Source organism: Acipenser ruthenus, chromosome 2 (genome assembly GCF_902713425.1).
Source record: "Acipenser ruthenus chromosome 2, fAciRut3.2 maternal haplotype, whole genome shotgun sequence".
NCBI classification, from domain to species: Eukaryota; Metazoa; Chordata; class Actinopteri; order Acipenseriformes; family Acipenseridae; genus Acipenser; species Acipenser ruthenus.
The window spans coordinates 99,037,200-99,064,194 of record NC_081190.1 but is presented as its reverse complement, the minus strand read 5'-3'; the positions used below and the strand labels follow the sequence as shown (position 1 = coordinate 99,064,194).

The following is a 26,995-nucleotide window of genomic DNA, read 5'->3' as shown; positions in this document are numbered from 1 at the left end:
CCAATTATTTAAAATAAAAATAAAAACTTTGATACAGACACTGCTGAGTCTTTACTTTTAGTCTTGTCAATAAAAAATAACGAAACATGGAAATAGATGTGCAGGAACCACGTAGCTATTTATTTGACAGTCAGAAAGCTAAAAACATTGAGCTCCTTTTAAAGAAAACCTGACTCCCTGTGTGACGAAGCCGCCTGCCGGAGAGTTGTTGAATAACTAGTGAATGAGTGAGTGAGTGAGTTCCTTCCTCCGACGGGTTCGTGTTTGTTTCTGTCTTTGACCATAGTTTCAGGGGAGAGCGCGAACGCAGTCCCCCACTACCAGAAATTATGCAGTCGAGATTCCCGCATTTGGGGAATTCGCAGGGGTCAGCACAGCCGGAGTGCAATGGCCGAGCCTCGCCCTGGGTGAACCACCTTCATGATCATGGTATCTCCCCTGCCAGGTAAGTATGAGTTGTACACATTGCGAGTCGTCACCCGTCCACAAGAGACATTTTTCAAAGAAACGGTGCCTACATCTGCAATTTAAAGAAACACTCTTTTCCTAATATAACATTTTCATTGTTATCATATCGCACTTTCCAGTCTGTTGGGTGTAATGGGTTCCTTCAGTTTTCAGTATAAGTATTTATAAATTGCATTCCCGTAATGCCTCTCGGTATATATTTGCATGCGCCTTTATCATTGGAGGACAAGATGCCAGGATTTACACAGGACGACGTCATTCGTGCAGCAGCATGTGAGATGTTCCGCAAAAGAAGCGACGGGTCTGTATACACGTCTGCGTAAACGAAATAAAAAAAATGTAACAAATGTACGACTTTCAAAAAGAAAGCAAGCAAAACATTGGTCAAACATTTGTTAAGGTCACACATAATATAAATAAACTCGAACGAATGAACGGGTCACTAAATCCGTTCTTGGTTGATATGCTCGTTTTGTTCTCTTGTTTGGCACAATAATCTAAACACGCAGTTTGTGGCTTTAAAACATGTCTCGTTCTGTTACTATAATAAAAAGTACTTCATCAACTGTTATTTCTTTTTTTAATTAATTAAACTAACCATAACTAGCAAAACTCGTCAGTACTTTTGTCTTAACCCTGTTCACATTTGTTTGTATCGTACCGCTACTGGTAGTTTCGGCTTAGAATATAATACGATAACCCTTTCTGTCCTAACTCAGTTTTCAAAACCAGTAAAGGCTGATACAATACTTGTTCGTGTGTGGAATGGGACAATAAAAAAACCAAAAAAAGAAAACGATGTTTAGACTTACAGCTTCCAGGTTAGTAACATAAATAACAAGGGAAATAGCGCCCCCTGTCAAGCTGCAGAAAGAAAAGCTTACAGCACCTGGTATTCCCAGGCGGTCTCCCATCCAAGTACTAACCAGGCCCGACCTTGCTTAGCTTCCGAGATCAGACGAGATCGGGCGTTCTCAAGGTGGTATGGCCGTAAGCGAACGACAGTCTTGGTTTATCTCTTTCATAGTATTAAGTTAATATCATTCATGCAATGACAGGTTGGGGGAGGGATTTCCAGATCTCTAATTTGTCACAAACGTTAACATTTAAGCAGCTCTGGGCTCCACGTGTGCGGGCCCGTGTGTCCGTGTGTCTGTGTGTGTATATATAGCAGCATTAAAAGTGCCATTAGATTCTTGCGAAATTGTATGTTCACAAAGTAGTAGCCACACGTTGGCATTGAAAGTGTTAAGTTCTCAAAGGCATCCATTTTGTATATTACCCTCTTTTAGTTTGAATCTGCAGCAGTGTTGTAATGGATCTCAGCTGTACTGAGCTGTGTTGCCGTTGGAGGACTGTATGCCCTGAAACCAATTTGATGTTTATTCTACAAAATAAATCCCCCTTTCAAACAACTCGTGTGGTTCTTTAGGCTGAGCAGTACTGCAAGGGTCCCTCTCCTCCAGTTAGAGACAGCATACATGTGGTTACATGATACATGGATGAAGGCTTATTGTGACTTGTTCGACTCCTCGAGACCATCACTTTCAATTCAAACACAAAATGTCTCGTTTTCAATCGCTCGACAACACCCACAGTACAGAAATGTGCATTAATGATCAACAAAATGAGAATACGTTAAAAAAAAAAAAAAAAGATGTAAAGCTGGTAGATTCGTATCTCAGAGGAACGGGAAATTAAAACAAGGTAAAGGCAATCATCTAAATAAAGCTGAATCAATAACGGATAACGACATAGAACGTCTGTACAGAGCTGAAACACTATGTTTTAAAAAAAACAACTGTACCGCTGAACCTCGTCTTCTTTAATATTAGCAACTTTGTAACTTTGATACACGTGCCGCTGACTCGTTACTTTGTCTTCTCAAGATGAAACACTTCACAATACATGTACATAAAACACTTTGGTACTTTCTAGAACATTATACGCTCCGAAAGAAAAAACAAAATCTCATTCCCAGTCTGACAGAGCCACCTGCTGGAGATATATAGATAATCGCTAATTGCTTTCAATACCTGTGTTTTTAACTTTGACTATAACATCAGGGGAGAGCGCGAACGCGATTGCAGCCCTGCTTGTAAATCTGCTTGTATGTGGTTTTATGTTGTCTAATTAAAGTGTTTGTCTGCCAAGATATGTTTTAAGGGGCTTAGTGGTCAGGTGGTTAAAGAAAAGCTCTTGTTACCGGGAGGTTCCTGGTTCAATCCCAGCTCAGCCACTGGCTCATTGTGTGTGACCCTGTCCCTGAGCAAGTCCCTTAACCTCCTTGTGCTCCTTCCTTCAAATGAGATGTAAAACCCAGGTCCTATTGTAAGTGACTCTGCAGCAGCAGCAGCAGCAGCAGCAGCAGCAGCAGTTGTGATGCACAGTTTATCTGAATAAAAAACATCAACTAAATAAATAAAACTGATAAGCTCGAAAATGATTTCCAATTATTTAAAATAAAAATAAAAACTTTGATACAGACACTGCTGAGTCTTTACTTTTAGTCTTGTCAATAAAAAATAACGAAACATGGAAATAGATGTGCAGGAACCACGTAGCTATTTATTTGACAGTCAGAAAGCTAAAAACATTGAGCTCCTTTTAAAGAAAACCTGACTCCCTGTGTGACGAAGCCGCCTGCCGGAGAGTTGTTGAATAACTAGTGAGTGAGTGAGTGAGTGAGTTCCTTCCTCCGACGGGTTCGTGTTTGTTTCTGTCTTTGACCATAGTTTCAGGGGAGAGCGCGAACGCAGTCCCCCCACTACCAGAAATTATGCAGTCGAGATTCCCGCATTTGGGGAATTCGCAGGGGTCAGCACAGCCGGAGTGCAATGGCCGAGCCTCGCCCTGGGTGAACCACCTTCATGATCATGGTATCTCCCCTGCCAGGTAAGTATGAGTTGTACACATTGCGAGTCGTCACCCGTCCACAAGAGACATTTTTCAAAGAAACGGTGCCTACATCTGCAATTTAAAGAAACACTCTTTTCCTAATATAACATTTTCATTGTTATCATAGCGCACTTTCCAGTCTGTTGGGTGTAATGGGTTCCTTCAGTTTTCAGTATAAGTATTTATAAATTGCATTCCCGTAATGCCTCTCGGTATATATTTGCATGCGCCTTTATCATTGGAGGACAAGATGCCAGGATTTACACAGGACGACGTCATTCGTGCAGCAGCATGTGAGATGTTCCGCAAAAGAAGCGACGGGTCTGTATACACGTCTGCGTAAACGAAATAAAAAAAATGTAACAAATGTACGACTTTCAAAAAGAAAGCAAGCAAAACATTGGTCAAACATTTGTTAAGGTCACACATAATATAAATAAACTCGAACGAATGAACGGGTCACTAAATCCGTTCTTGGTTGATATGCTCGTTTTGTTCTCTTGTTTGGCACAATAATCTAAACACGCAGTTTGTGGCTTTAAAACATGTCTCGTTCTGTTACTATAATAAAAAGTACTTCATCAACTGTTATTTCTTTTTTTAATTAATTAAACTAACCATAACTAGCAAAACTCGTCAGTACTTTTGTCTTAACCCTGTTCACATTTGTTTGTATCGGACCGCTACTGGTAGTTTCGGCTTAGAATATAATACGATAACCCTTTCTGTCCTAACTCAGTTTTCAAAACCAGTAAAGGCTGATACAATACTTGTTCGTGTGTGGAATGGGACAATAAAAAAACCAAAAAAAGAAAACGATGTTTAGACTTACAGCTTCCAGGTTAGTAACATAAATAACAAGGGAAATAGCGCCCCCTGTCAAGCTGCAGAAAGAAAAGCTTACAGCACCTGGTATTCCCAGGCGGTCTCCCATCCAAGTACTAACCAGGCCCGACCTTGCTTAGCTTCCGAGATCAGACGAGATCGGGCGTTCTCAAGGTGGTATGGCCGTAAGCGAACGACAGTCTTGGTTTATCTCTTTCATAGTATTAAGTTAATATCATTCATGCAATGACAGGTTGGGGGAGGGATTTCCAGATCTCTAATTTGTCACAAACGTTAACATTTAAGCAGCTCTGGGCTCCACGTGTGCGGGCCCGTGTGTCCGTGTGTCTGTGTGTGTATATATAGCAGCATTAAAAGTGCCATTAGATTCTTGCGAAATTGTATGTTCACAAAGTAGTAGCCACACGTTGGCATTGAAAGTGTTAAGTTCTCAAAGGCATCCATTTTGTATATTACCCTCTTTTAGTTTGAATCTGCAGCAGTGTTGTAATGGATCTCAGCTGTACTGAGCTGTGTTGCCGTTGGAGGACTGTATGCCCTGAAACCAATTTGATGTTTATTCTACAAAATAAATCCCCCTTTCAAACAACTCGTGTGGTTCTTTAGGCTGAGCAGTACTGCAAGGGTCCCTCTCCTCCAGTTAGAGACAGCATACATGTGGTTACATGATACATGGATGAAGGCTTATTGTGACTTGTTCGACTCCTCGAGACCATCTCTTTCAATTCAAACACAAAATGTCTCGTTTTCAATCGCTCGACAACACCCACAGTACAGAAATGTGCATTAATGATCAACAAAATGAGAATACGTTAAAAAAAAAAAAAAAGATGTAAAGCTGGTAGATTCGTATCTCAGAGGAACGGGAAATTAAAACAAGGTAAAGGCAATCATCTAAATAAAGCTGAATCAATAACGGATAACGACATAGAACGTCTGTACAGAGCTGAAACACTATGTTTTAAAAAAAACAACTGTACCGCTGAACCTCGTCTTCTTTAATATTAGCAACTTTGTAACTTTGATACACGTGCCGCTGACTCGTTACTTTGTCTTCTCAAGATGAAACACTTCACAATACATGTACATAAAACACTTTGGTACTTTCTAGAACATTATACGCTCCGAAAGAAAAAACAAAATCTCATTCCCAGTCTGACAGAGCCACCTGCTGGAGATATATAGATAATCGCTAATTGCTTTCAATACCTGTGTTTTTAACTTTGACTATAACATCAGGGGAGAGCGCGAACGCGATTGCAGCCCTGCTTGTAAATCTGCTTGTATGTGGTTTTATGTTGTCTAATTAAAGTGTTTGTCTGCCAAGATATGTTTTAAGGGGCTTAGTGGTCAGGTGGTTAAAGAAAAGCTCTTGTTACCGGGAGGTTCCTGGTTCAATCCCAGCTCAGCCACTGGCTCATTGTGTGTGACCCTGTCCCTGAGCAAGTCCCTTAACCTCCTTGTGCTCCTTCCTTCAAATGAGATGTAAAACCCAGGTCCTATTGTAAGTGACTCTGCAGCAGCAGCAGCAGCAGCAGCAGCAGCAGTTGTGATGCACAGTTTATCTGAATAAAAAACATCAACTAAATAAATAAAACTGATAAGCTCGAAAATGATTTCCAATTATTTAAAATAAAAATAAAAACTTTGATACAGACACTGCTGAGTCTTTACTTTTAGTCTTGTCAATAAAAAATAACGAAACATGGAAATAGATGTGCAGGAACCACGTAGCTATTTATTTGACAGTCAGAAAGCTAAAAACATTGAGCTCCTTTTAAAGAAAACCTGACTCCCTGTGTGACGAAGCCGCCTGCCGGAGAGTTGTTGAATAACTAGTGAGTGAGTGAGTGAGTGAGTGAGTGAGTTCCTTCCTCCGACGGGTTCGTGTTTGTTTCTGTCTTTGACCATAGTTTCAGGGGAGAGCGCGAACGCAGTCCCCCACTACCAGAAATTATGCAGTCGAGATTCCCGCATTTGGGGAATTCGCAGGGGTCAGCACAGCCGGAGTGCAATGGCCGAGCCTCGCCCTGGGTGAACCACCTTCATGATCATGGTATCTCCCCTGCCAGGTAAGTATGAGTTGTACACATTGCGAGTCGTCACCCGTCCACAAGAGACATTTTTCAAAGAAACGGTGCCTACATCTGCAATTTAAAGAAACACTCTTTTCCTAATATAACATTTTCATTGTTATCATAGCGCACTTTCCAGTCTGTTGGGTGTAATGGGTTCCTTCAGTTTTCAGTATAAGTATTTATAAATTGCATTCCCGTAATGCCTCTCGGTATATATTTGCATGCGCCTTTATCATTGGAGGACAAGATGCCAGGATTTACACAGGACGACGTCATTCGTGCAGCAGCATGTGAGATGTTCCGCAAAAGAAGCGACGGGTCTGTATACACGTCTGCGTAAACGAAATAAAAAAAATGTAACAAATGTACGACTTTCAAAAAGAAAGCAAGCAAAACATTGGTCAAACATTTGTTAAGGTCACACATAATATAAATAAACTCGAACGAATGAACGGGTCACTAAATCCGTTCTTGGTTGATATGCTCGTTTTGTTCTCTTGTTTGGCACAATAATCTAAACACGCAGTTTGTGGCTTTAAAACATGTCTCGTTCTGTTACTATAATAAAAAGTACTTCATCAACTGTTATTTCTTTTTTTAATTAATTAAACTAACCATAACTAGCAAAACTCGTCAGTACTTTTGTCTTAACCCTGTTCACATTTGTTTGTATCGGACCGCTACTGGTAGTTTCGGCTTAGAATATAATACGATAACCCTTTCTGTCCTAACTCAGTTTTCAAAACCAGTAAAGGCTGATACAATACTTGTTCGTGTGTGGAATGGGACAATAAAAAAACCAAAAAAAGAAAACGATGTTTAGACTTACAGCTTCCAGGTTAGTAACATAAATAACAAGGGAAATAGCGCCCCCTGTCAAGCTGCAGAAAGAAAAGCTTACAGCACCTGGTATTCCCAGGCGGTCTCCCATCCAAGTACTAACCAGGCCCGACCTTGCTTAGCTTCCGAGATCAGACGAGATCGGGCGTTCTCAAGGTGGTATGGCCGTAAGCGAACGACAGTCTTGGTTTATCTCTTTCATAGTATTAAGTTAATATCATTCATGCAATGACAGGTTGGGGGAGGGATTTCCAGATCTCTAATTTGTCACAAACGTTAACATTTAAGCAGCTCTGGGCTCCACGTGTGCGGGCCCGTGTGTCCGTGTGTCTGTGTGTGTATATATAGCAGCATTAAAAGTGCCATTAGATTCTTGCGAAATTGTATGTTCACAAAGTAGTAGCCACACGTTGGCATTGAAAGTGTTAAGTTCTCAAAGGCATCCATTTTGTATATTACCCTCTTTTAGTTTGAATCTGCAGCAGTGTTGTAATGGATCTCAGCTGTACTGAGCTGTGTTGCCGTTGGAGGACTGTATGCCCTGAAACCAATTTGATGTTTATTCTACAAAATAAATCCCCCTTTCAAACAACTCGTGTGGTTCTTTAGGCTGAGCAGTACTGCAAGGGTCCCTCTCCTCCAGTTAGAGACAGCATACATGTGGTTACATGATACATGGATGAAGGCTTATTGTGACTTGTTCGACTCCTCGAGACCATCTCTTTCAATTCAAACACAAAATGTCTCGTTTTCAATCGCTCGACAACACCCACAGTACAGAAATGTGCATTAATGATCAACAAAATGAGAATACGTTAAAAAAAAAAAAAAAAGATGTAAAGCTGGTAGATTCGTATCTCAGAGGAACGGGAAATTAAAACAAGGTAAAGGCAATCATCTAAATAAAGCTGAATCAATAACGGATAACGACATAGAACGTCTGTACAGAGCTGAAACACTATGTTTTAAAAAAAACAACTGTACCGCTGAACCTCGTCTTCTTTAATATTAGCAACTTTGTAACTTTGATACACGTGCCGCTGACTCGTTACTTTGTCTTCTCAAGATGAAACACTTCACAATACATGTACATAAAACACTTTGGTACTTTCTAGAACATTATACGCTCCGAAAGAAAAAACAAAATCTCATTCCCAGTCTGACAGAGCCACCTGCTGGAGATATATAGATAATCGCTAATTGCTTTCAATACCTGTGTTTTTAACTTTGACTATAACATCAGGGGAGAGCGCGAACGCGATTGCAGCCCTGCTTGTAAATCTGCTTGTATGTGGTTTTATGTTGTCTAATTAAAGTGTTTGTCTGCCAAGATATGTTTTAAGGGGCTTAGTGGTCAGGTGGTTAAAGAAAAGCTCTTGTTACCGGGAGGTTCCTGGTTCAATCCCAGCTCAGCCACTGGCTCATTGTGTGTGACCCTGTCCCTGAGCAAGTCCCTTAACCTCCTTGTGCTCCTTCCTTCAAATGAGATGTAAAACCCAGGTCCTATTGTAAGTGACTCTGCAGCAGCAGCAGCAGCAGCAGCAGCAGTTGTGATGCACAGTTTATCTGAATAAAAAACATCAACTAAATAAATAAAACTGATAAGCTCGAAAATGATTTCCAATTATTTAAAATAAAAATAAAAACTTTGATACAGACACTGCTGAGTCTTTACTTTTAGTCTTGTCAATAAAAAATAACGAAACATGGAAATAGATGTGCAGGAACCACGTAGCTATTTATTTGACAGTCAGAAAGCTAAAAACATTGAGCTCCTTTTAAAGAAAACCTGACTCCCTGTGTGACGAAGCCGCCTGCCGGAGAGTTGTTGAATAACTAGTGAGTGAGTGAGTGAGTTCCTTCCTCCGACGGGTTCGTGTTTGTTTCTGTCTTTGACCATAGTTTCAGGGGAGAGCGCGAACGCAGTCCCCCACTACCAGAAATTATGCAGTCGAGATTCCCGCATTTGGGGAATTCGCAGGGGTCAGCACAGCCGGAGTGCAATGGCCGAGCCTCGCCCTGGGTGAACCACCTTCATGATCATGGTATCTCCCCTGCCAGGTAAGTATGAGTTGTACACATTGCGAGTCGTCACCCGTCCACAAGAGACATTTTTCAAAGAAACGGTGCCTACATCTGCAATTTAAAGAAACACTCTTTTCCTAATATAACATTTTCATTGTTATCATAGCGCACTTTCCAGTCTGTTGGGTGTAATGGGTTCCTTCAGTTTTCAGTATAAGTATTTATAAATTGCATTCCCGTAATGCCTCTCGGTATATATTTGCATGCGCCTTTATGGAGGACAAGATGCCAGGATTTACACAGGACGACGTCATTCGTGCAGCAGCATGTGAGATGTTCCGCAAAAGAAGCGACGGGTCTGTATACACGTCTGCGTAAACGAAATAAAAAAAATGTAACAAATGTACGACTTTCAAAAAGAAAGCAAGCAAAACATTGGTCAAACATTTGTTAAGGTCACACATAATATAAATAAACTCGAACGAATGAACGGGTCACTAAATCCGTTCTTGGTTGATATGCTCGTTTTGTTCTCTTGTTTGGCACAATAATCTAAACACGCAGTTTGTGGCTTTAAAACATGTCTCGTTCTGTTACTATAATAAAAAGTACTTCATCAACTGTTATTTCTTTTTTTAATTAATTAAACTAACCATAACTAGCAAAACTCGTCAGTACTTTTGTCTTAACCCTGTTCACATTTGTTTGTATCGGACCGCTACTGGTAGTTTCGGCTTAGAATATAATACGATAACCCTTTCTGTCCTAACTCAGTTTTCAAAACCAGTAAAGGCTGATACAATACTTGTTCGTGTGTGGAATGGGACAATAAAAAAACCAAAAAAAGAAAACGATGTTTAGACTTACAGCTTCCAGGTTAGTAACATAAATAACAAGGGAAATAGCGCCCCCTGTCAAGCTGCAGAAAGAAAAGCTTACAGCACCTGGTATTCCCAGGCGGTCTCCCATCCAAGTACTAACCAGGCCCGACCTTGCTTAGCTTCCGAGATCAGACGAGATCGGGCGTTCTCAAGGTGGTATGGCCGTAAGCGAACGACAGTCTTGGTTTATCTCTTTCATAGTATTAAGTTAATATCATTCATGCAATGACAGGTTGGGGGAGGGATTTCCAGATCTCTAATTTGTCACAAACGTTAACATTTAAGCAGCTCTGGGCTCCACGTGTGCGGGCCCGTGTGTCCGTGTGTCTGTGTGTGTATATATAGCAGCATTAAAAGTGCCATTAGATTCTTGCGAAATTGTATGTTCACAAAGTAGTAGCCACACGTTGGCATTGAAAGTGTTAAGTTCTCAAAGGCATCCATTTTGTATATTACCCTCTTTTAGTTTGAATCTGCAGCAGTGTTGTAATGGATCTCAGCTGTACTGAGCTGTGTTGCCGTTGGAGGACTGTATGCCCTGAAACCAATTTGATGTTTATTCTACAAAATAAATCCCCCTTTCAAACAACTCGTGTGGTTCTTTAGGCTGAGCAGTACTGCAAGGGTCCCTCTCCTCCAGTTAGAGACAGCATACATGTGGTTACATGATACATGGATGAAGGCTTATTGTGACTTGTTCGACTCCTCGAGACCATCTCTTTCAATTCAAACACAAAATGTCTCGTTTTCAATCGCTCGACAACACCCACAGTACAGAAATGTGCATTAATGATCAACAAAATGAGAATACGTTAAAAAAAAAAAAAAAAGATGTAAAGCTGGTAGATTCGTATCTCAGAGGAACGGGAAATTAAAACAAGGTAAAGGCAATCATCTAAATAAAGCTGAATCAATAACGGATAACGACATAGAACGTCTGTACAGAGCTGAAACACTATGTTTTAAAAAAAACAACTGTACCGCTGAACCTCGTCTTCTTTAATATTAGCAACTTTGTAACTTTGATACACGTGCCGCTGACTCGTTACTTTGTCTTCTCAAGATGAAACACTTCACAATACATGTACATAAAACACTTTGGTACTTTCTAGAACATTATACGCTCCGAAAGAAAAAACAAAATCTCATTCCCAGTCTGACAGAGCCACCTGCTGGAGATATATAGATAATCGCTAATTGCTTTCAATACCTGTGTTTTTAACTTTGACTATAACATCAGGGGAGAGCGCGAACGCGATTGCAGCCCTGCTTGTAAATCTGCTTGTATGTGGTTTTATGTTGTCTAATTAAAGTGTTTGTCTGCCAAGATATGTTTTAAGGGGCTTAGTGGTCAGGTGGTTAAAGAAAAGCTCTTGTTACCGGGAGGTTCCTGGTTCAATCCCAGCTCAGCCACTGGCTCATTGTGTGTGACCCTGTCCCTGAGCAAGTCCCTTAACCTCCTTGTGCTCCTTCCTTCAAATGAGATGTAAAACCCAGGTCCTATTGTAAGTGACTCTGCAGCAGCAGCAGCAGCAGCAGCAGCAGCAGCAGCAGCAGCAGCAGCAGCAGCAGCAGCAGCAGCAGCAGTTGTGATGCACAGTTTATCTGAATAAAAAACATCAACTAAATAAATAAAACTGATAAGCTCGAAAATGATTTCCAATTATTTAAAATAAAAATAAAAACTTTGATACAGACACTGCTGAGTCTTTACTTTTAGTCTTGTCAATAAAAAATAACGAAACATGGAAATAGATGTGCAGGAACCACGTAGCTATTTATTTGACAGTCAGAAAGCTAAAAACATTGAGCTCCTTTTAAAGAAAACCTGACTCCCTGTGTGACGAAGCCGCCTGCCGGAGAGTTGTTGAACAACTAGTGAGTGAGTGAGTTCCTTCCTGCGACGGGTTCGTGTTTGTTTCTGTCTTTGACCATAGTTTCAGGGGAGAGCGCGAACGCAGTCCCCCACTACCAGAAATTATGCAGTCGAGATTCCCGCATTTGGGGAATTCGCAGGGGTCAGCACAGCCGGAGTGCAATGGCCGAGCCTCGCCCTGGGTGAACCACCTTCATGATCATGGTATCTCCCCTGCCAGGTAAGTATGAGTTGTACACATTGCGAGTCGTCACCCGTCCACAAGAGACATTTTTCAAAGAAACGGTGCCTACATCTGCAATTTAAAGAAACACTCTTTTCCTAATATAACATTTTCATTGTTATCATATCGCACTTTCCAGTCTGTTGGGTGTAATGGGTTCCTTCAGTTTTCAGTATAAGTATTTATAAATTGCATTCCCGTAATGCCTCTCGGTATATATTTGCATGCGCCTTTATCATTGGAGGACAAGATGCCAGGATTTACACAGGACGACGTCATTCGTGCAGCAGCATGTGAGATGTTCCGCAAAAGAAGCGACGGGTCTGTATACACGTCTGCGTAAACGAAATAAAAAAAATGCAACAAATGTACGACTTTCAAAAAGAAAGCAAGCAAAACATTGGTCAAACATTTGTTAAGGTCACACATAATATAAATAAACTCGAACGAATGAACGGGTCACTAAATCCGTTCTTGGTTGATATGCTCGTTTTGTTCTCTTGTTTGGCACAATAATCTAAACACGCAGTTTGTGGCTTTAAAACATGTCTCGTTCTGTTACTATAATAAAAAGTACTTCATCAACTGTTATTTCTTTTTTTAATTAATTAAACTAACCATAACTAGCAAAACTCGTCAGTACTTTTGTCTTAACCCTGTTCACATTTGTTTGTATCGGACCGCTACTGGTAGTTTCGGCTTAGAATATAATACGATAACCCTTTCTGTCCTAACTCAGTTTTCAAAACCAGTAAAGGCTGATACAATACTTGTTCGTGTGTGGAATGGGACAATAAAAAAACCAAAAAAAGAAAACGATGTTTAGACTTACAGCTTCCAGGTTAGTAACATAAATAACAAGGGAAATAGCGCCCCCTGTCAAGCTGCAGAAAGAAAAGCTTACAGCACCTGGTATTCCCAGGCGGTCTCCCATCCAAGTACTAACCAGGCCCGACGTTGCTTAGCTTCCGAGATCAGACGAGATCGGGCGTTCTCAAGGTGGTATGGCCGTAAGCGAACGACAGTCTTGGTTTATCTCTTTCATAGTATTAAGTTAATATCATTCATGCAATGACAGGTTGGGGGAGGGATTTCCAGATCTCTAATTTGTCACAAACGTTAACATTTAAGCAGCTCTGGGCTCCACGTGTGCGGGCCCGTGTGTCCGTGTGTCTGTGTGTGTATATATAGCAGCATTAAAAGTGCCATTAGATTCTTGCGAAATTGTATGTTCACAAAGTAGTAGCCACACGTTGGCATTGAAAGTGTTAAGTTCTCAAAGGCATCCATTTTGTATATTACCCTCTTTTAGTTTGAATCTGCAGCAGTGTTGTAATGGATCTCAGCTGTACTGAGCTGTGTTGCCGTTGGAGGACTGTATGCCCTGAAACCAATTTGATGTTTATTCTACAAAATAAATCCCCCTTTCAAACAACTCGTGTGGTTCTTTAGGCTGAGCAGTACTGCAAGGGTCCCTCTCCTCCAGTTAGAGACAGCATACATGTGGTTACATGATACATGGATGAAGGCTTATTGTGACTTGTTCGACTCCTCGAGACCATCACTTTCAATTCAAACACAAAATGTCTCGTTTTCAATCGCTCGACAACACCCACAGTACAGAAATGTGCATTAATGATCAACAAAATGAGAATACGTTAAAAAAAAAAAAAAAGATGTAAAGCTGGTAGATTCGTATCTCAGAGGAACGGGAAATTAAAACAAGGTAAAGGCAATCATCTAAATAAAGCTGAATCAATAACGGATAACGACATAGAACGTCTGTACAGAGCTGAAACACTATGTTTTAAAAAAAACAACTGTACCGCTGAACCTCGTCTTCTTTAATATTAGCAACTTTGTAACTTTGATACACGTGCCGCTGACTCGTTACTTTGTCTTCTCAAGATGAAACACTTCACAATACATGTACATAAAACACTTTGGTACTTTCTAGAACATTATACGCTCCGAAAGAAAAAACAAAATCTCATTCCCAGTCTGACAGAGCCACCTGCTGGAGATATATAGATAATCGCTAATTGCTTTCAATACCTGTGTTTTTAACTTTGACTATAACATCAGGGGAGAGCGCGAACGCGATTGCAGCCCTGCTTGTAAATCTGCTTGTATGTGGTTTTATGTTGTCTAATTAAAGTGTTTGTCTGCCAAGATATGTTTTAAGGGGCTTAGTGGTCAGGTGGTTAAAGAAAAGCTCTTGTTACCGGGAGGTTCCTGGTTCAATCCCAGCTCAGCCACTGGCTCATTGTGTGTGACCCTGTCCCTGAGCAAGTCCCTTAACCTCCTTGTGCTCCTTCCTTCAAATGAGATGTAAAACCCAGGTCCTATTGTAAGTGACTCTGCAGCAGCAGCAGCAGCAGCAGCAGCAGCAGCAGCAGTTGTGATGCACAGTTTATCTGAATAAAAAACATCAACTAAATAAATAAAACTGATAAGCTCGAAAATGATTTCCAATTATTTAAAATAAAAATAAAAACTTTGATACAGACACTGCTGAGTCTTTACTTTTAGTCTTGTCAATAAAAAATAACGAAACATGGAAATAGATGTGCAGGAACCACGTAGCTATTTATTTGACAGTCAGAAAGCTAAAAACATTGAGCTCCTTTTAAAGAAAACCTGACTCCCTGTGTGACGAAGCCGCCTGCCGGAGAGTTGTTGAATAACTAGTGAGTGAGTGAGTGAGTGAGTGAGTTCCTTCCTCCGACGGGTTCGTGTTTGTTTTTGTCTTTGACCATAGTTTCAGGGGAGAGCGCGAACGCAGTCCCCCACTACCAGAAATTATGCAGTCGAGATTCCCGCATTTGGGGAATTCGCAGGGGTCAGCACAGCCGGAGTGCAATGGCCGAGCCTCGCCCTGGGTGAACCACCTTCATGATCATGGTATCTCCCCTGCCAGGTAAGTATGAGTTGTACACATTGCGAGTCGTCACCCGTCCACAAGAGACATTTTTCAAAGAAACGGTGCCTACATCTGCAATTTAAAGAAACACTCTTTTCCTAATATAACATTTTCATTGTTATCATATCGCACTTTCCAGTCTGTTGGGTGTAATGGGTTCCTTCAGTTTTCAGTATAAGTATTTATAAATTGCATTCCCGTAATGCCTCTCGGTATATATTTGCATGCGCCTTTATCATTGGAGGACAAGATGCCAGGATTTACACAGGACGACGTCATTCGTGCAGCAGCATGTGAGATGTTCCGCAAAAGAAGCGACGGGTCTGTATACACGTCTGCGTAAACGAAATAAAAAAAATGTAACAAATGTACGACTTTCAAAAAGAAAGCAAGCAAAACATTGGTCAAACATTTGTTAAGGTCACACATAATATAAATAAACTCGAACGAATGAACGGGTCACTAAATCCGTTCTTGGTTGATATGCTCGTTTTGTTCTCTTGTTTGGCACAATAATCTAAACACGCAGTTTGTGGCTTTAAAACATGTCTCGTTCTGTTACTATAAAAGTACTTCATCAACTGTTATTTCTTTTTTTAATTAATTAAACTAACCATAACTAGCAAAACTCGTCAGTACTTTTGTCTTAACCCTGTTCACATTTGTTTGTATCGGACCGCTACTGGTAGTTTCGGCTTAGAATATAATACGATAACCCTTTCTGTCCTAACTCAGTTTTCAAAACCAGTAAAGGCTGATACAATACTTGTTCGTGTGTGGAATGGGACAATAAAAAAACCAAAAAAAGAAAACGATGTTTAGACTTACAGCTTCCAGGTTAGTAACATAAATAACAAGGGAAATAGCGCCCCCTGTCAAGCTGCAGAAAGAAAAGCTACAGCACCTGGTATTCCCAGGCGGTCTCCCATCCAAGTACTAACCAGGCCCGACCTTGCTTAGCTTCCGAGATCAGACGAGATCGGGCGTTCTCAAGGTGGTATGGCCGTAAGCGAACGACAATCTTGGTTTATCTCTTTCATAGTATTAAGTTAATATCATTCATGCAATGACAGGTTGGGGGAGGGATTTCCAGATCTCTAATTTGTCACAAACGTTAACATTTAAGCAGCTCTGGGCTCCATGTGTGCGGGCCCGTGTGTCCGTGTGTCTGTGTGTGTATATATAGCAGCGTTAAAAGTGCCATTAGATTCTTGCGAAATTGTATGTTCACAAAGTAGTAGCCACACGTTGGCATTGAAAGTGTTAAGTTCTCAAAGGCATCCATTTTGTATATTACCCTCTTTTAGTTTGAATCTGCAGCAGTGTTGTAATGGATCTCAGCTGTACTGAGCTGTGTTGCCGTTGGAAGACTGTATGCCCTGAAACCAATTTGATGTTTATTCTACAAAATAAATCCCCCTTTCAAACAACTCGTGTGGTTCTTTAGGCTGAGCAGTACTGCAAGGGTCCCTCTCCTCCAGTTAGAGACAGCATACATGTGGTTACATGATACATGGATGAAGGCTTATTGTGACTTGTTCGACTCCTCGAGACCATCACTTTCAATTCAAACACAAAATGTCTCGTTTTCAATCGCTCGACAACACCCACAGTACAGAAATGTGCATTAATGATCAACAAAATGAGAATACGTTAAAAAAAAAAAAAAAAGATGTAAAGCTGGTAGATTCGTATCTCAGAGGAACAGGAAATTAAAACAAGGTAAAGGCAATCATCTAAATAAAGCTGAATCAATAACGGATAACGACATAGAACGTCTGTACAGAGCTGAAACACTATGTTTTAAAAAAAACAACTGTACCGCTGAACCTCGTCTTCTTTAATATTAGCAACTTTGTAACTTTGATACACGTGCCGCTGACTCGTTACTTTGTCTTCTCAAGATGAAACACTTCACAATACATGTACATAAAACACTTTGGTACTTTCTAGAACATTATACGCTCCGAAAGAAAAAACAAAATCTCATTCCCAGTCTGACAGAGCCACCTGCTGGAGATATATAGATAATCGCTAATTGCTTTCAATACCTGTGTTTTTAACTTTGACTATAACATCAGGGGAGAGCGCGAACGCGATTGCAGCCCTGCTTGTAAATCTGCTTGTATGTGGTTTTATGTTGTCTAATTAAAGTGTTTGTCTGCCAAGATATGTTTTAAGGGGCTTAGTGGTCAGGTGGTTAAAGAAAAGCTCTTGTTACCGGGAGGTTCCTGGTTCAATCCCAGCTCAGCCACTGGCTCATTGTGTGTGACCCTGTCCCTGAGCAAGTCCCTTAACCTCCTTGTGCTCCTTCCTTCAAATGAGATGTAAAACCCAGGTCCTATTGTAAGTGACTCTGCAGCAGCAGCAGCAGCAGCAGCAGCAGTTGTGATGCACAGTTTATCTGAATAAAAAACATCAACTAAATAAATAAAACTGATAAGCTCGAAAATGATTTCCAATTATTTAAAATAAAAATAAAAACTTTGATACAGACACTGCTGAGTCTTTACTTTTAGTCTTGTCAATAAAAAATAACGAAACATGGAAATAGATGTGCAGGAACCACGTAGCTATTTATTTGACAGTCAGAAAGCTAAAAACATTGAGCTCCTTTTAAAGAAAACCTGACTCCCTGTGTGACGAAGCCGCCTGCCGGAGAGTTGTTGAACAACTAGTGAGTGAGTGAGTTCCTTCCTGCGACGGGTTCGTGTTTGTTTCTGTCTTTGACCATAGTTTCAGGGGAGAGCGCGAACGCAGTCCCCCACTACCAGAAATTATGCAGTCGAGATTCCCGCATTTGGGGAATTCGCAGGGGTCAGCACAGCCGGAGTGCAATGGCCGAGCCTCGCCCTGGGTGAACCACCTTCATGATCATGGTATCTCCCCTGCCAGGTAAGTATGAGTTGTACACATTGCGAGTCGTCACCCGTCCACAAGAGACATTTTTCAAAGAAACGGTGCCTACATCTGCAATTTAAAGAAACACTCTTTTCCTAATATAACATTTTCATTGTTATCATATCGCACTTTCCAGTCTGTTGGGTGTAATGGGTTCCTTCAGTTTTCAGTATAAGTATTTATAAATTGCATTCCCGTAATGCCTCTCGGTATATATTTGCATGCGCCTTTATCATTGGAGGACAAGATGCCAGGATTTACACAGGACGACGTCATTCGTGCAGCAGCATGTGAGATGTTCCGCAAAAGAAGCGACGGGTCTGTATACACGTCTGCGTAAACGAAATAAAAAAAATGTAACAAATGTACGACTTTCAAAAAGAAAGCAAGCAAAACATTGGTCAAACATTTGTTAAGGTCACACATAATATAAATAAACTCGAACGAATGAACGGGTCACTAAATCCGTTCTTGGTTGATATGCTCGTTTTGTTCTCTTGTTTGGCACAATAATCTAAACACGCAGTTTGTGGCTTTAAAACATGTCTCGTTCTGTTACTATAATAAAAAGTACTTCATCAACTGTTATTTCTTTTTTTAATTAATTAAACTAACCATAACTAGCAAAACTCGTCAGTACTTTTGTCTTAACCCTGTTCACATTTGTTTGTATCGGACCGCTACTGGTAGTTTCGGCTTAGAATATAATACGATAACCCTTTCTGTCCTAACTCAGTTTTCAAAACCAGTAAAGGCTGATACAATACTTGTTCGTGTGTGGAATGGGACAATAAAAAAACCAAAAAAAGAAAACGATGTTTAGACTTACAGCTTCCAGGTTAGTAACATAAATAACAAGGGAAATAGCGCACCCTGTCAAGCTGCAGAAAGAAAAGCTTACAGCACCTGGTATTCCCAGGCGGTCTCCCATCCAAGTACTAACCAGGCCCGACCTTGCTTAGCTTCCGAGATCAGACGAGATCGGGCGTTCTCAAGGTGGTATGGCCGTAAGCGAACGACAGTCTTGGTTTATCTCTTTCATAGTATTAAGTTAATATCATTCATGCAATGACAGGTTGGGGGAGGGATTTCCAGATCTCTAATTTGTCACAAACGTTAACATTTAAGCAGCTCTGGGCTCCACGTGTGCGGGCCCGTGTGTCCGTGTGTCTGTGTGTGTATATATAGCAGCATTAAAAGTGCCATTAGATTCTTGCGAAATTGTATGTTCACAAAGTAGTAGCCACACGTTGGCATTGAAAGTGTTAAGTTCTCAAAGGCATCCATTTTGTATATTACCCTCTTTTAGTTTGAATCTGCAGCAGTGTTGTAATGGATCTCAGCTGTACTGAGCTGTGTTGCCGTTGGAGGACTGTATGCCCTGAAACGAATTTGATGTTTATTCTACAAAATAAATCCCCCTTTCAAACAACTCGTGTGGTTCTTTAGGCTGAGCAGTACTGCAAGGGTCCCTCTCCTCCAGTTAGAGACAGCATACATGTGGTTACATGATACATGGATGAAGGCTTATTGTGACTTGTTCGACTCCTCGAGACCATCTCTTTCAATTCAAACACAAAATGTCTCGTTTTCAATCGCTCGACAACACCCACAGTACAGAAATGTGCATTAATGATCAACAAAATGAGAATACGTTAAAAAAAAAAAAAAAGATGTAAAGCTGGTAGATTCGTATCTCAGAGGAACGGGAAATTAAAACAAGGTAAAGGCAATCATCTAAATAAAGCTGAATCAATAACGGATAACGACATAGAACGTCTGTACAGAGCTGAAACACTATGTTTTAAAAAAAACAACTGTACCGCTGAACCTCGTCTTCTTTAATATTAGCAACTTTGTAACTTTGATACACGTGCCGCTGACTCGTTACTTTGTCTTCTCAAGATGAAACACTTCACAATACATGTACATAAAACACTTTGGTACTTTCTAGAACATTATACGCTCCGAAAGAAAAAACAAAATCTCATTCCCAGTCTGACAGAGCCACCTGCTGGAGATATATAGATAATCGCTAATTGCTTTCAATACCTGTGTTTTTAACTTTGACTATAACATCAGGGGAGAGCGCGAACGCGATTGCAGCCCTGCTTGTAAATCTGCTTGTATGTGGTTTTATGTTGTCTAATTAAAGTGTTTGTCTGCCAAGATATGTTTTAAGGGGCTTAGTGGTCAGGTGGTTAAAGAAAAGCTCTTGTTACCGGGAGGTTCCTGGTTCAATCCCAGCTCAGCCACTGGCTCATTGTGTGTGACCCTGTCCCTGAGCAAGTCCCTTAACCTCCTTGTGCTCCTTCCTTCAAATGAGATGTAAAACCCAGGTCCTATTGTAAGTGACTCTGCAGCAGCAGCAGCAGCAGCAGTTGTGATGCACAGTTTATCTGAATAAAAAACATCAACTAAATAAATAAAACTGATAAGCTCGAAAATGATTTCCAATTATTTAAAATAAAAATAAAAACTTTGATACAGACACTGCTGAGTCTTTACTTTTAGTCTTGTCAATAAAAAATAACGAAACATGGAAATAGATGTGCAGGAACCACGTAGCTATTTATTTGACAGTCAGAAAGCTAAAAACATTGAGCTCCTTTTAAAGAAAACCTGACTCCCTGTGTGACGAAGCCGCCTGCCGGAGAGTTGTTGAATAACTAGTGAATGAGTGAGTGAGTGAGTTCCTTCCTCCGACGGGTTCGTGTTTGTTTCTGTCTTTGACCATAGTTTCAGGGGAGAGCGCGAACGCAGTCCCCCACTACCAGAAATTATGCAGTCGAGATTCCCGCATTTGGGGAATTCGCAGGGGTCAGCACAGCCGGAGTGCAATGGCCGAGCCTCGCCCTGGGTGAACCACCTTCATGATCATGGTATCTCCCCTGCCAGGTAAGTATGAGTTGTACACATTGCGAGTCGTCACCCGTCCACAAGAGACATTTTTCAAAGAAACGGTGCCTACATCTGCAATTTAAAGAAACACTCTTTTCCTAATATAACATTTTCATTGTTATCATATCGCACTTTCCAGTCTGTTGGGTGTAATGGGTTCCTTCAGTTTTCAGTATAAGTATTTATAAATTGCATTCCCGTAATGCCTCTCGGTATATATTTGCATGCGCCTTTATCATTGGAGGACAAGATGCCAGGATTTACACAGGACGACGTCATTCGTGCAGCAGCATGTGAGATGTTCCGCAAAAGAAGCGACGGGTCTGTATACACGTCTGCGTAAACGAAATAAAAAAAATGTAACAAATGTACGACTTTCAAAAAGAAAGCAAGCAAAACATTGGTCAAACATTTGTTAAGGTCACACATAATATAAATAAACTCGAACGAATGAACGGGTCACTAAATCCGTTCTTGGTTGATATGCTCGTTTTGTTCTCTTGTTTGGCACAATAATCTAAACACGCAGTTTGTGGCTTTAAAACATGTCTCGTTCTGTTACTATAATAAAAAGTACTTCATCAACTGTTATTTCTTTTTTTAATTAATTAAACTAACCATAACTAGCAAAACTCGTCAGTACTTTTGTCTTAACCCTGTTCACATTTGTTTGTATCGTACCGCTACTGGTAGTTTCGGCTTAGAATATAATACGATAACCCTTTCTGTCCTAACTCAGTTTTCAAAACCAGTAAAGGCTGATACAATACTTGTTCGTGTGTGGAATGGGACAATAAAAAAACCAAAAAAAGAAAACGATGTTTAGACTTACAGCTTCCAGGTTAGTAACATAAATAACAAGGGAAATAGCGCCCCCTGTCAAGCTGCAGAAAGAAAAGCTTACAGCACCTGGTATTCCCAGGCGGTCTCCCATCCAAGTACTAACCAGGCCCGACCTTGCTTAGCTTCCGAGATCAGACGAGATCGGGCGTTCTCAAGGTGGTATGGCCGTAAGCGAACGACAGTCTTGGTTTATCTCTTTCATAGTATTAAGTTAATATCATTCATGCAATGACAGGTTGGGGGAGGGATTTCCAGATCTCTAATTTGTCACAAACGTTAACATTTAAGCAGCTCTGGGCTCCACGTGTGCGGGCCCGTGTGTCCGTGTGTCTGTGTGTGTATATATAGCAGCATTAAAAGTGCCATTAGATTCTTGCGAAATTGTATGTTCACAAAGTAGTAGCCACACGTTGGCATTGAAAGTGTTAAGTTCTCAAAGGCATCCATTTTGTATATTACCCTCTTTTAGTTTGAATCTGCAGCAGTGTTGTAATGGATCTCAGCTGTACTGAGCTGTGTTGCCGTTGGAGGACTGTATGCCCTGAAACCAATTTGATGTTTATTCTACAAAATAAATCCCCCTTTCAAACAACTCGTGTGGTTCTTTAGGCTGAGCAGTACTGCAAGGGTCCCTCTCCTCCAGTTAGAGACAGCATACATGTGGTTACATGATACATGGATGAAGGCTTATTGTGACTTGTTCGACTCCTCGAGACCATCACTTTCAATTCAAACACAAAATGTCTCGTTTTCAATCGCTCGACAACACCCACAGTACAGAAATGTGCATTAATGATCAACAAAATGAGAATACGTTAAAAAAAAAAAAAAAAGATGTAAAGCTGGTAGATTCGTATCTCAGAGGAACGGGAAATTAAAACAAGGTAAAGGCAATCATCTAAATAAAGCTGAATCAATAACGGATAACGACATAGAACGTCTGTACAGAGCTGAAACACTATGTTTTAAAAAAAACAACTGTACCGCTGAACCTCGTCTTCTTTAATATTAGCAACTTTGTAACTTTGATACACGTGCCGCTGACTCGTTACTTTGTCTTCTCAAGATGAAACACTTCACAATACATGTACATAAAACACTTTGGTACTTTCTAGAACATTATACGCTCCGAAAGAAAAAACAAAATCTCATTCCCAGTCTGACAGAGCCACCTGCTGGAGATATATAGATAATCGCTAATTGCTTTCAATACCTGTGTTTTTAACTTTGACTATAACATCAGGGGAGAGCGCGAACGCGATTGCAGCCCTGCTTGTAAATCTGCTTGTATGTGGTTTTATGTTGTCTAATTAAAGTGTTTGTCTGCCAAGATATGTTTTAAGGGGCTTAGTGGTCAGGTGGTTAAAGAAAAGCTCTTGTTACCGGGAGGTTCCTGGTTCAATCCCAGCTCAGCCACTGGCTCATTGTGTGTGACCCTGTCCCTGAGCAAGTCCCTTAACCTCCTTGTGCTCCTTCCTTCAAATGAGATGTAAAACCCAGGTCCTATTGTAAGTGACTCTGCAGCAGCAGCAGCAGCAGCAGCAGCAGCAGCAGTTGTGATGCACAGTTTATCTGAATAAAAAACATCAACTAAATAAATAAAACTGATAAGCTCGAAAATGATTTCCAATTATTTAAAATAAAAATAAAAACTTTGATACAGACACTGCTGAGTCTTTACTTTTAGTCTTGTCAATAAAAAATAACGAAACATGGAAATAGATGTGCAGGAACCACGTAGCTATTTATTTGACAGTCAGAAAGCTAAAAACATTGAGCTCCTTTTAAAGAAAACCTGACTCCCTGTGTGACGAAGCCGCCTGCCGGAGAGTTGTTGAATAACTAGTGAGTGAGTGAGTGAGTGAGTTCCTTCCTCCGACGGGTTCGTGTTTGTTTCTGTCTTTGACCATAGTTTCAGGGGAGAGCGCGAACGCAGTCCCCCCACTACCAGAAATTATGCAGTCGAGATTCCCGCATTTGGGGAATTCGCAGGGGTCAGCACAGCCGGAGTGCAATGGCCGAGCCTCGCCCTGGGTGAACCACCTTCATGATCATGGTATCTCCCCTGCCAGGTAAGTATGAGTTGTACACATTGCGAGTCGTCACCCGTCCACAAGAGACATTTTTCAAAGAAACGGTGCCTACATCTGCAATTTAAAGAAACACTCTTTTCCTAATATAACATTTTCATTGTTATCATAGCGCACTTTCCAGTCTGTTGGGTGTAATGGGTTCCTTCAGTTTTCAGTATAAGTATTTATAAATTGCATTCCCGTAATGCCTCTCGGTATATATTTGCATGCGCCTTTATCATTGGAGGACAAGATGCCAGGATTTACACAGGACGACGTCATTCGTGCAGCAGCATGTGAGATGTTCCGCAAAAGAAGCGACGGGTCTGTATACACGTCTGCGTAAACGAAATAAAAAAAATGTAACAAATGTACGACTTTCAAAAAGAAAGCAAGCAAAACATTGGTCAAACATTTGTTAAGGTCACACATAATATAAATAAACTCGAACGAATGAACGGGTCACTAAATCCGTTCTTGGTTGATATGCTCGTTTTGTTCTCTTGTTTGGCACAATAATCTAAACACGCAGTTTGTGGCTTTAAAACATGTCTCGTTCTGTTACTATAATAAAAAGTACTTCATCAACTGTTATTTCTTTTTTTAATTAATTAAACTAACCATAACTAGCAAAACTCGTCAGTACTTTTGTCTTAACCCTGTTCACATTTGTTTGTATCGGACCGCTACTGGTAGTTTCGGCTTAGAATATAATACGATAACCCTTTCTGTCCTAACTCAGTTTTCAAAACCAGTAAAGGCTGATACAATACTTGTTCGTGTGTGGAATGGGACAATAAAAAAACCAAAAAAAGAAAACGATGTTTAGACTTACAGCTTCCAGGTTAGTAACATAAATAACAAGGGAAATAGCGCCCCCTGTCAAGCTGCAGAAAGAAAAGCTTACAGCACCTGGTATTCCCAGGCGGTCTCCCATCCAAGTACTAACCAGGCCCGACCTTGCTTAGCTTCCGAGATCAGACGAGATCGGGCGTTCTCAAGGTGGTATGGCCGTAAGCGAACGACAGTCTTGGTTTATCTCTTTCATAGTATTAAGTTAATATCATTCATGCAATGACAGGTTGGGGGAGGGATTTCCAGATCTCTAATTTGTCACAAACGTTAACATTTAAGCAGCTCTGGGCTCCACGTGTGCGGGCCCGTGTGTCCGTGTGTCTGTGTGTGTATATATAGCAGCATTAAAAGTGCCATTAGATTCTTGCGAAATTGTATGTTCACAAAGTAGTAGCCACACGTTGGCATTGAAAGTGTTAAGTTCTCAAAGGCATCCATTTTGTATATTACCCTCTTTTAGTTTGAATCTGCAGCAGTGTTGTAATGGATCTCAGCTGTACTGAGCTGTGTTGCCGTTGGAGGACTGTATGCCCTGAAACCAATTTGATGTTTATTCTACAAAATAAATCCCCCTTTCAAACAACTCGTGTGGTTCTTTAGGCTGAGCAGTACTGCAAGGGTCCCTCTCCTCCAGTTAGAGACAGCATACATGTGGTTACATGATACATGGATGAAGGCTTATTGTGACTTGTTCGACTCCTCGAGACCATCTCTTTCAATTCAAACACAAAATGTCTCGTTTTCAATCGCTCGACAACACCCACAGTACAGAAATGTGCATTAATGATCAACAAAATGAGAATACGTTAAAAAAAAAAAAAAAGATGTAAAGCTGGTAGATTCGTATCTCAGAGGAACGGGAAATTAAAACAAGGTAAAGGCAATCATCTAAATAAAGCTGAATCAATAACGGATAACGACATAGAACGTCTGTACAGAGCTGAAACACTATGTTTTAAAAAAAACAACTGTACCGCTGAACCTCGTCTTCTTTAATATTAGCAACTTTGTAACTTTGATACACGTGCCGCTGACTCGTTACTTTGTCTTCTCAAGATGAAACACTTCACAATACATGTACATAAAACACTTTGGTACTTTCTAGAACATTATACGCTCCGAAAGAAAAAACAAAATCTCATTCCCAGTCTGACAGAGCCACCTGCTGGAGATATATAGATAATCGCTAATTGCTTTCAATACCTGTGTTTTTAACTTTGACTATAACATCAGGGGAGAGCGCGAACGCGATTGCAGCCCTGCTTGTAAATCTGCTTGTATGTGGTTTTATGTTGTCTAATTAAAGTGTTTGTCTGCCAAGATATGTTTTAAGGGGCTTAGTGGTCAGGTGGTTAAAGAAAAGCTCTTGTTACCGGGAGGTTCCTGGTTCAATCCCAGCTCAGCCACTGGCTCATTGTGTGTGACCCTGTCCCTGAGCAAGTCCCTTAACCTCCTTGTGCTCCTTCCTTCAAATGAGATGTAAAACCCAGGTCCTATTGTAAGTGACTCTGCAGCAGCAGCAGCAGCAGCAGCAGCAGCAGTTGTGATGCACAGTTTATCTGAATAAAAAACATCAACTAAATAAATAAAACTGATAAGCTCGAAAATGATTTCCAATTATTTAAAATAAAAATAAAAACTTTGATACAGACACTGCTGAGTCTTTACTTTTAGTCTTGTCAATAAAAAATAACGAAACATGGAAATAGATGTGCAGGAACCACGTAGCTATTTATTTGACAGTCAGAAAGCTAAAAACATTGAGCTCCTTTTAAAGAAAACCTGACTCCCTGTGTGACGAAGCCGCCTGCCGGAGAGTTGTTGAATAACTAGTGAGTGAGTGAGTGAGTGAGTTCCTTCCTCCGACGGGTTCGTGTTTGTTTCTGTCTTTGACCATAGTTTCAGGGGAGAGCGCGAACGCAGTCCCCCACTACCAGAAATTATGCAGTCGAGATTCCCGCATTTGGGGAATTCGCAGGGGTCAGCACAGCCGGAGTGCAATGGCCGAGCCTCGCCCTGGGTGAACCACCTTCATGATCATGGTATCTCCCCTGCCAGGTAAGTATGAGTTGTACACATTGCGAGTCGTCACCCGTCCACAAGAGACATTTTTCAAAGAAACGGTGCCTACATCTGCAATTTAAAGAAACACTCTTTTCCTAATATAACATTTTCATTGTTATCATATCGCACTTTCCAGTCTGTTGGGTGTAATGGGTTCCTTCAGTTTTCAGTATAAGTATTTATAAATTGCATTCCCGTAATGCCTCTCGGTATATATTTGCATGCGCCTTTATCATTGGAGGACAAGATGCCAGGATTTACACAGGACGACGTCATTCGTGCAGCAGCATGTGAGATGTTC

General features: G+C 40.8%; 19 non-coding genes across 19 annotated transcripts; all 19 read right to left on the bottom strand.

Annotated features, from left to right (window-relative positions):
- Positions 1 to 289: 289 nt before the first annotated feature.
- Positions 290 to 453, bottom strand: LOC131707077 (U1 spliceosomal RNA). The gene has a single exon (XR_009310956.1). It is a non-coding gene; the product is annotated as a U1 spliceosomal RNA (small nuclear RNA).
- An 892-nt stretch (positions 454 to 1,345) lies between these two features.
- LOC131706007 (5S ribosomal RNA) lies at positions 1,346 to 1,464 on the bottom strand. The gene has a single exon (XR_009310582.1). It is a non-coding gene; the product is annotated as a 5S ribosomal RNA (ribosomal RNA).
- A 1,742-nt stretch (positions 1,465 to 3,206) lies between these two features.
- LOC131706858 (U1 spliceosomal RNA) lies at positions 3,207 to 3,371 on the bottom strand. The gene has a single exon (XR_009310848.1). It is a non-coding gene; the product is annotated as a U1 spliceosomal RNA (small nuclear RNA).
- Positions 3,372 to 4,263: 892 nt separating this feature from the next.
- LOC131705997 (5S ribosomal RNA) lies at positions 4,264 to 4,382 on the bottom strand. The gene has a single exon (XR_009310581.1). It is a non-coding gene; the product is annotated as a 5S ribosomal RNA (ribosomal RNA).
- A 1,746-nt stretch (positions 4,383 to 6,128) lies between these two features.
- On the bottom strand, positions 6,129 to 6,292 carry LOC131707075 (U1 spliceosomal RNA). Its single transcript, XR_009310955.1, has one exon. It is a non-coding gene; the product is annotated as a U1 spliceosomal RNA (small nuclear RNA).
- An 892-nt stretch (positions 6,293 to 7,184) lies between these two features.
- Positions 7,185 to 7,303, bottom strand: LOC131705987 (5S ribosomal RNA). The gene has a single exon (XR_009310580.1). It is a non-coding gene; the product is annotated as a 5S ribosomal RNA (ribosomal RNA).
- A 1,732-nt stretch (positions 7,304 to 9,035) lies between these two features.
- Positions 9,036 to 9,199, bottom strand: LOC131707074 (U1 spliceosomal RNA). The gene has a single exon (XR_009310954.1). It is a non-coding gene; the product is annotated as a U1 spliceosomal RNA (small nuclear RNA).
- An 888-nt stretch (positions 9,200 to 10,087) lies between these two features.
- Positions 10,088 to 10,206, bottom strand: LOC131705976 (5S ribosomal RNA). The gene has a single exon (XR_009310579.1). It is a non-coding gene; the product is annotated as a 5S ribosomal RNA (ribosomal RNA).
- A 1,770-nt stretch (positions 10,207 to 11,976) lies between these two features.
- LOC131707069 (U1 spliceosomal RNA) lies at positions 11,977 to 12,140 on the bottom strand. The gene has a single exon (XR_009310952.1). It is a non-coding gene; the product is annotated as a U1 spliceosomal RNA (small nuclear RNA).
- An 892-nt stretch (positions 12,141 to 13,032) lies between these two features.
- On the bottom strand, positions 13,033 to 13,151 carry LOC131706794 (5S ribosomal RNA). Its single transcript, XR_009310807.1, has one exon. It is a non-coding gene; the product is annotated as a 5S ribosomal RNA (ribosomal RNA).
- A 1,748-nt stretch (positions 13,152 to 14,899) lies between these two features.
- Positions 14,900 to 15,063, bottom strand: LOC131707068 (U1 spliceosomal RNA). The gene has a single exon (XR_009310951.1). It is a non-coding gene; the product is annotated as a U1 spliceosomal RNA (small nuclear RNA).
- Positions 15,064 to 15,950: 887 nt separating this feature from the next.
- LOC131706827 (5S ribosomal RNA) lies at positions 15,951 to 16,069 on the bottom strand. Its single transcript, XR_009310831.1, has one exon. It is a non-coding gene; the product is annotated as a 5S ribosomal RNA (ribosomal RNA).
- A 1,728-nt stretch (positions 16,070 to 17,797) lies between these two features.
- On the bottom strand, positions 17,798 to 17,961 carry LOC131707067 (U1 spliceosomal RNA). Its single transcript, XR_009310950.1, has one exon. It is a non-coding gene; the product is annotated as a U1 spliceosomal RNA (small nuclear RNA).
- Positions 17,962 to 18,853: 892 nt separating this feature from the next.
- On the bottom strand, positions 18,854 to 18,972 carry LOC131705965 (5S ribosomal RNA). The gene has a single exon (XR_009310578.1). It is a non-coding gene; the product is annotated as a 5S ribosomal RNA (ribosomal RNA).
- A 1,729-nt stretch (positions 18,973 to 20,701) lies between these two features.
- LOC131707065 (U1 spliceosomal RNA) lies at positions 20,702 to 20,865 on the bottom strand. Its single transcript, XR_009310949.1, has one exon. It is a non-coding gene; the product is annotated as a U1 spliceosomal RNA (small nuclear RNA).
- An 892-nt stretch (positions 20,866 to 21,757) lies between these two features.
- LOC131705954 (5S ribosomal RNA) lies at positions 21,758 to 21,876 on the bottom strand. Its single transcript, XR_009310577.1, has one exon. It is a non-coding gene; the product is annotated as a 5S ribosomal RNA (ribosomal RNA).
- Positions 21,877 to 23,618: 1,742 nt separating this feature from the next.
- On the bottom strand, positions 23,619 to 23,783 carry LOC131706855 (U1 spliceosomal RNA). The gene has a single exon (XR_009310846.1). It is a non-coding gene; the product is annotated as a U1 spliceosomal RNA (small nuclear RNA).
- Positions 23,784 to 24,675: 892 nt separating this feature from the next.
- On the bottom strand, positions 24,676 to 24,794 carry LOC131705943 (5S ribosomal RNA). Its single transcript, XR_009310576.1, has one exon. It is a non-coding gene; the product is annotated as a 5S ribosomal RNA (ribosomal RNA).
- A 1,738-nt stretch (positions 24,795 to 26,532) lies between these two features.
- Positions 26,533 to 26,696, bottom strand: LOC131707063 (U1 spliceosomal RNA). The gene has a single exon (XR_009310948.1). It is a non-coding gene; the product is annotated as a U1 spliceosomal RNA (small nuclear RNA).
- Positions 26,697 to 26,995: the final 299 nt, after the last annotated feature.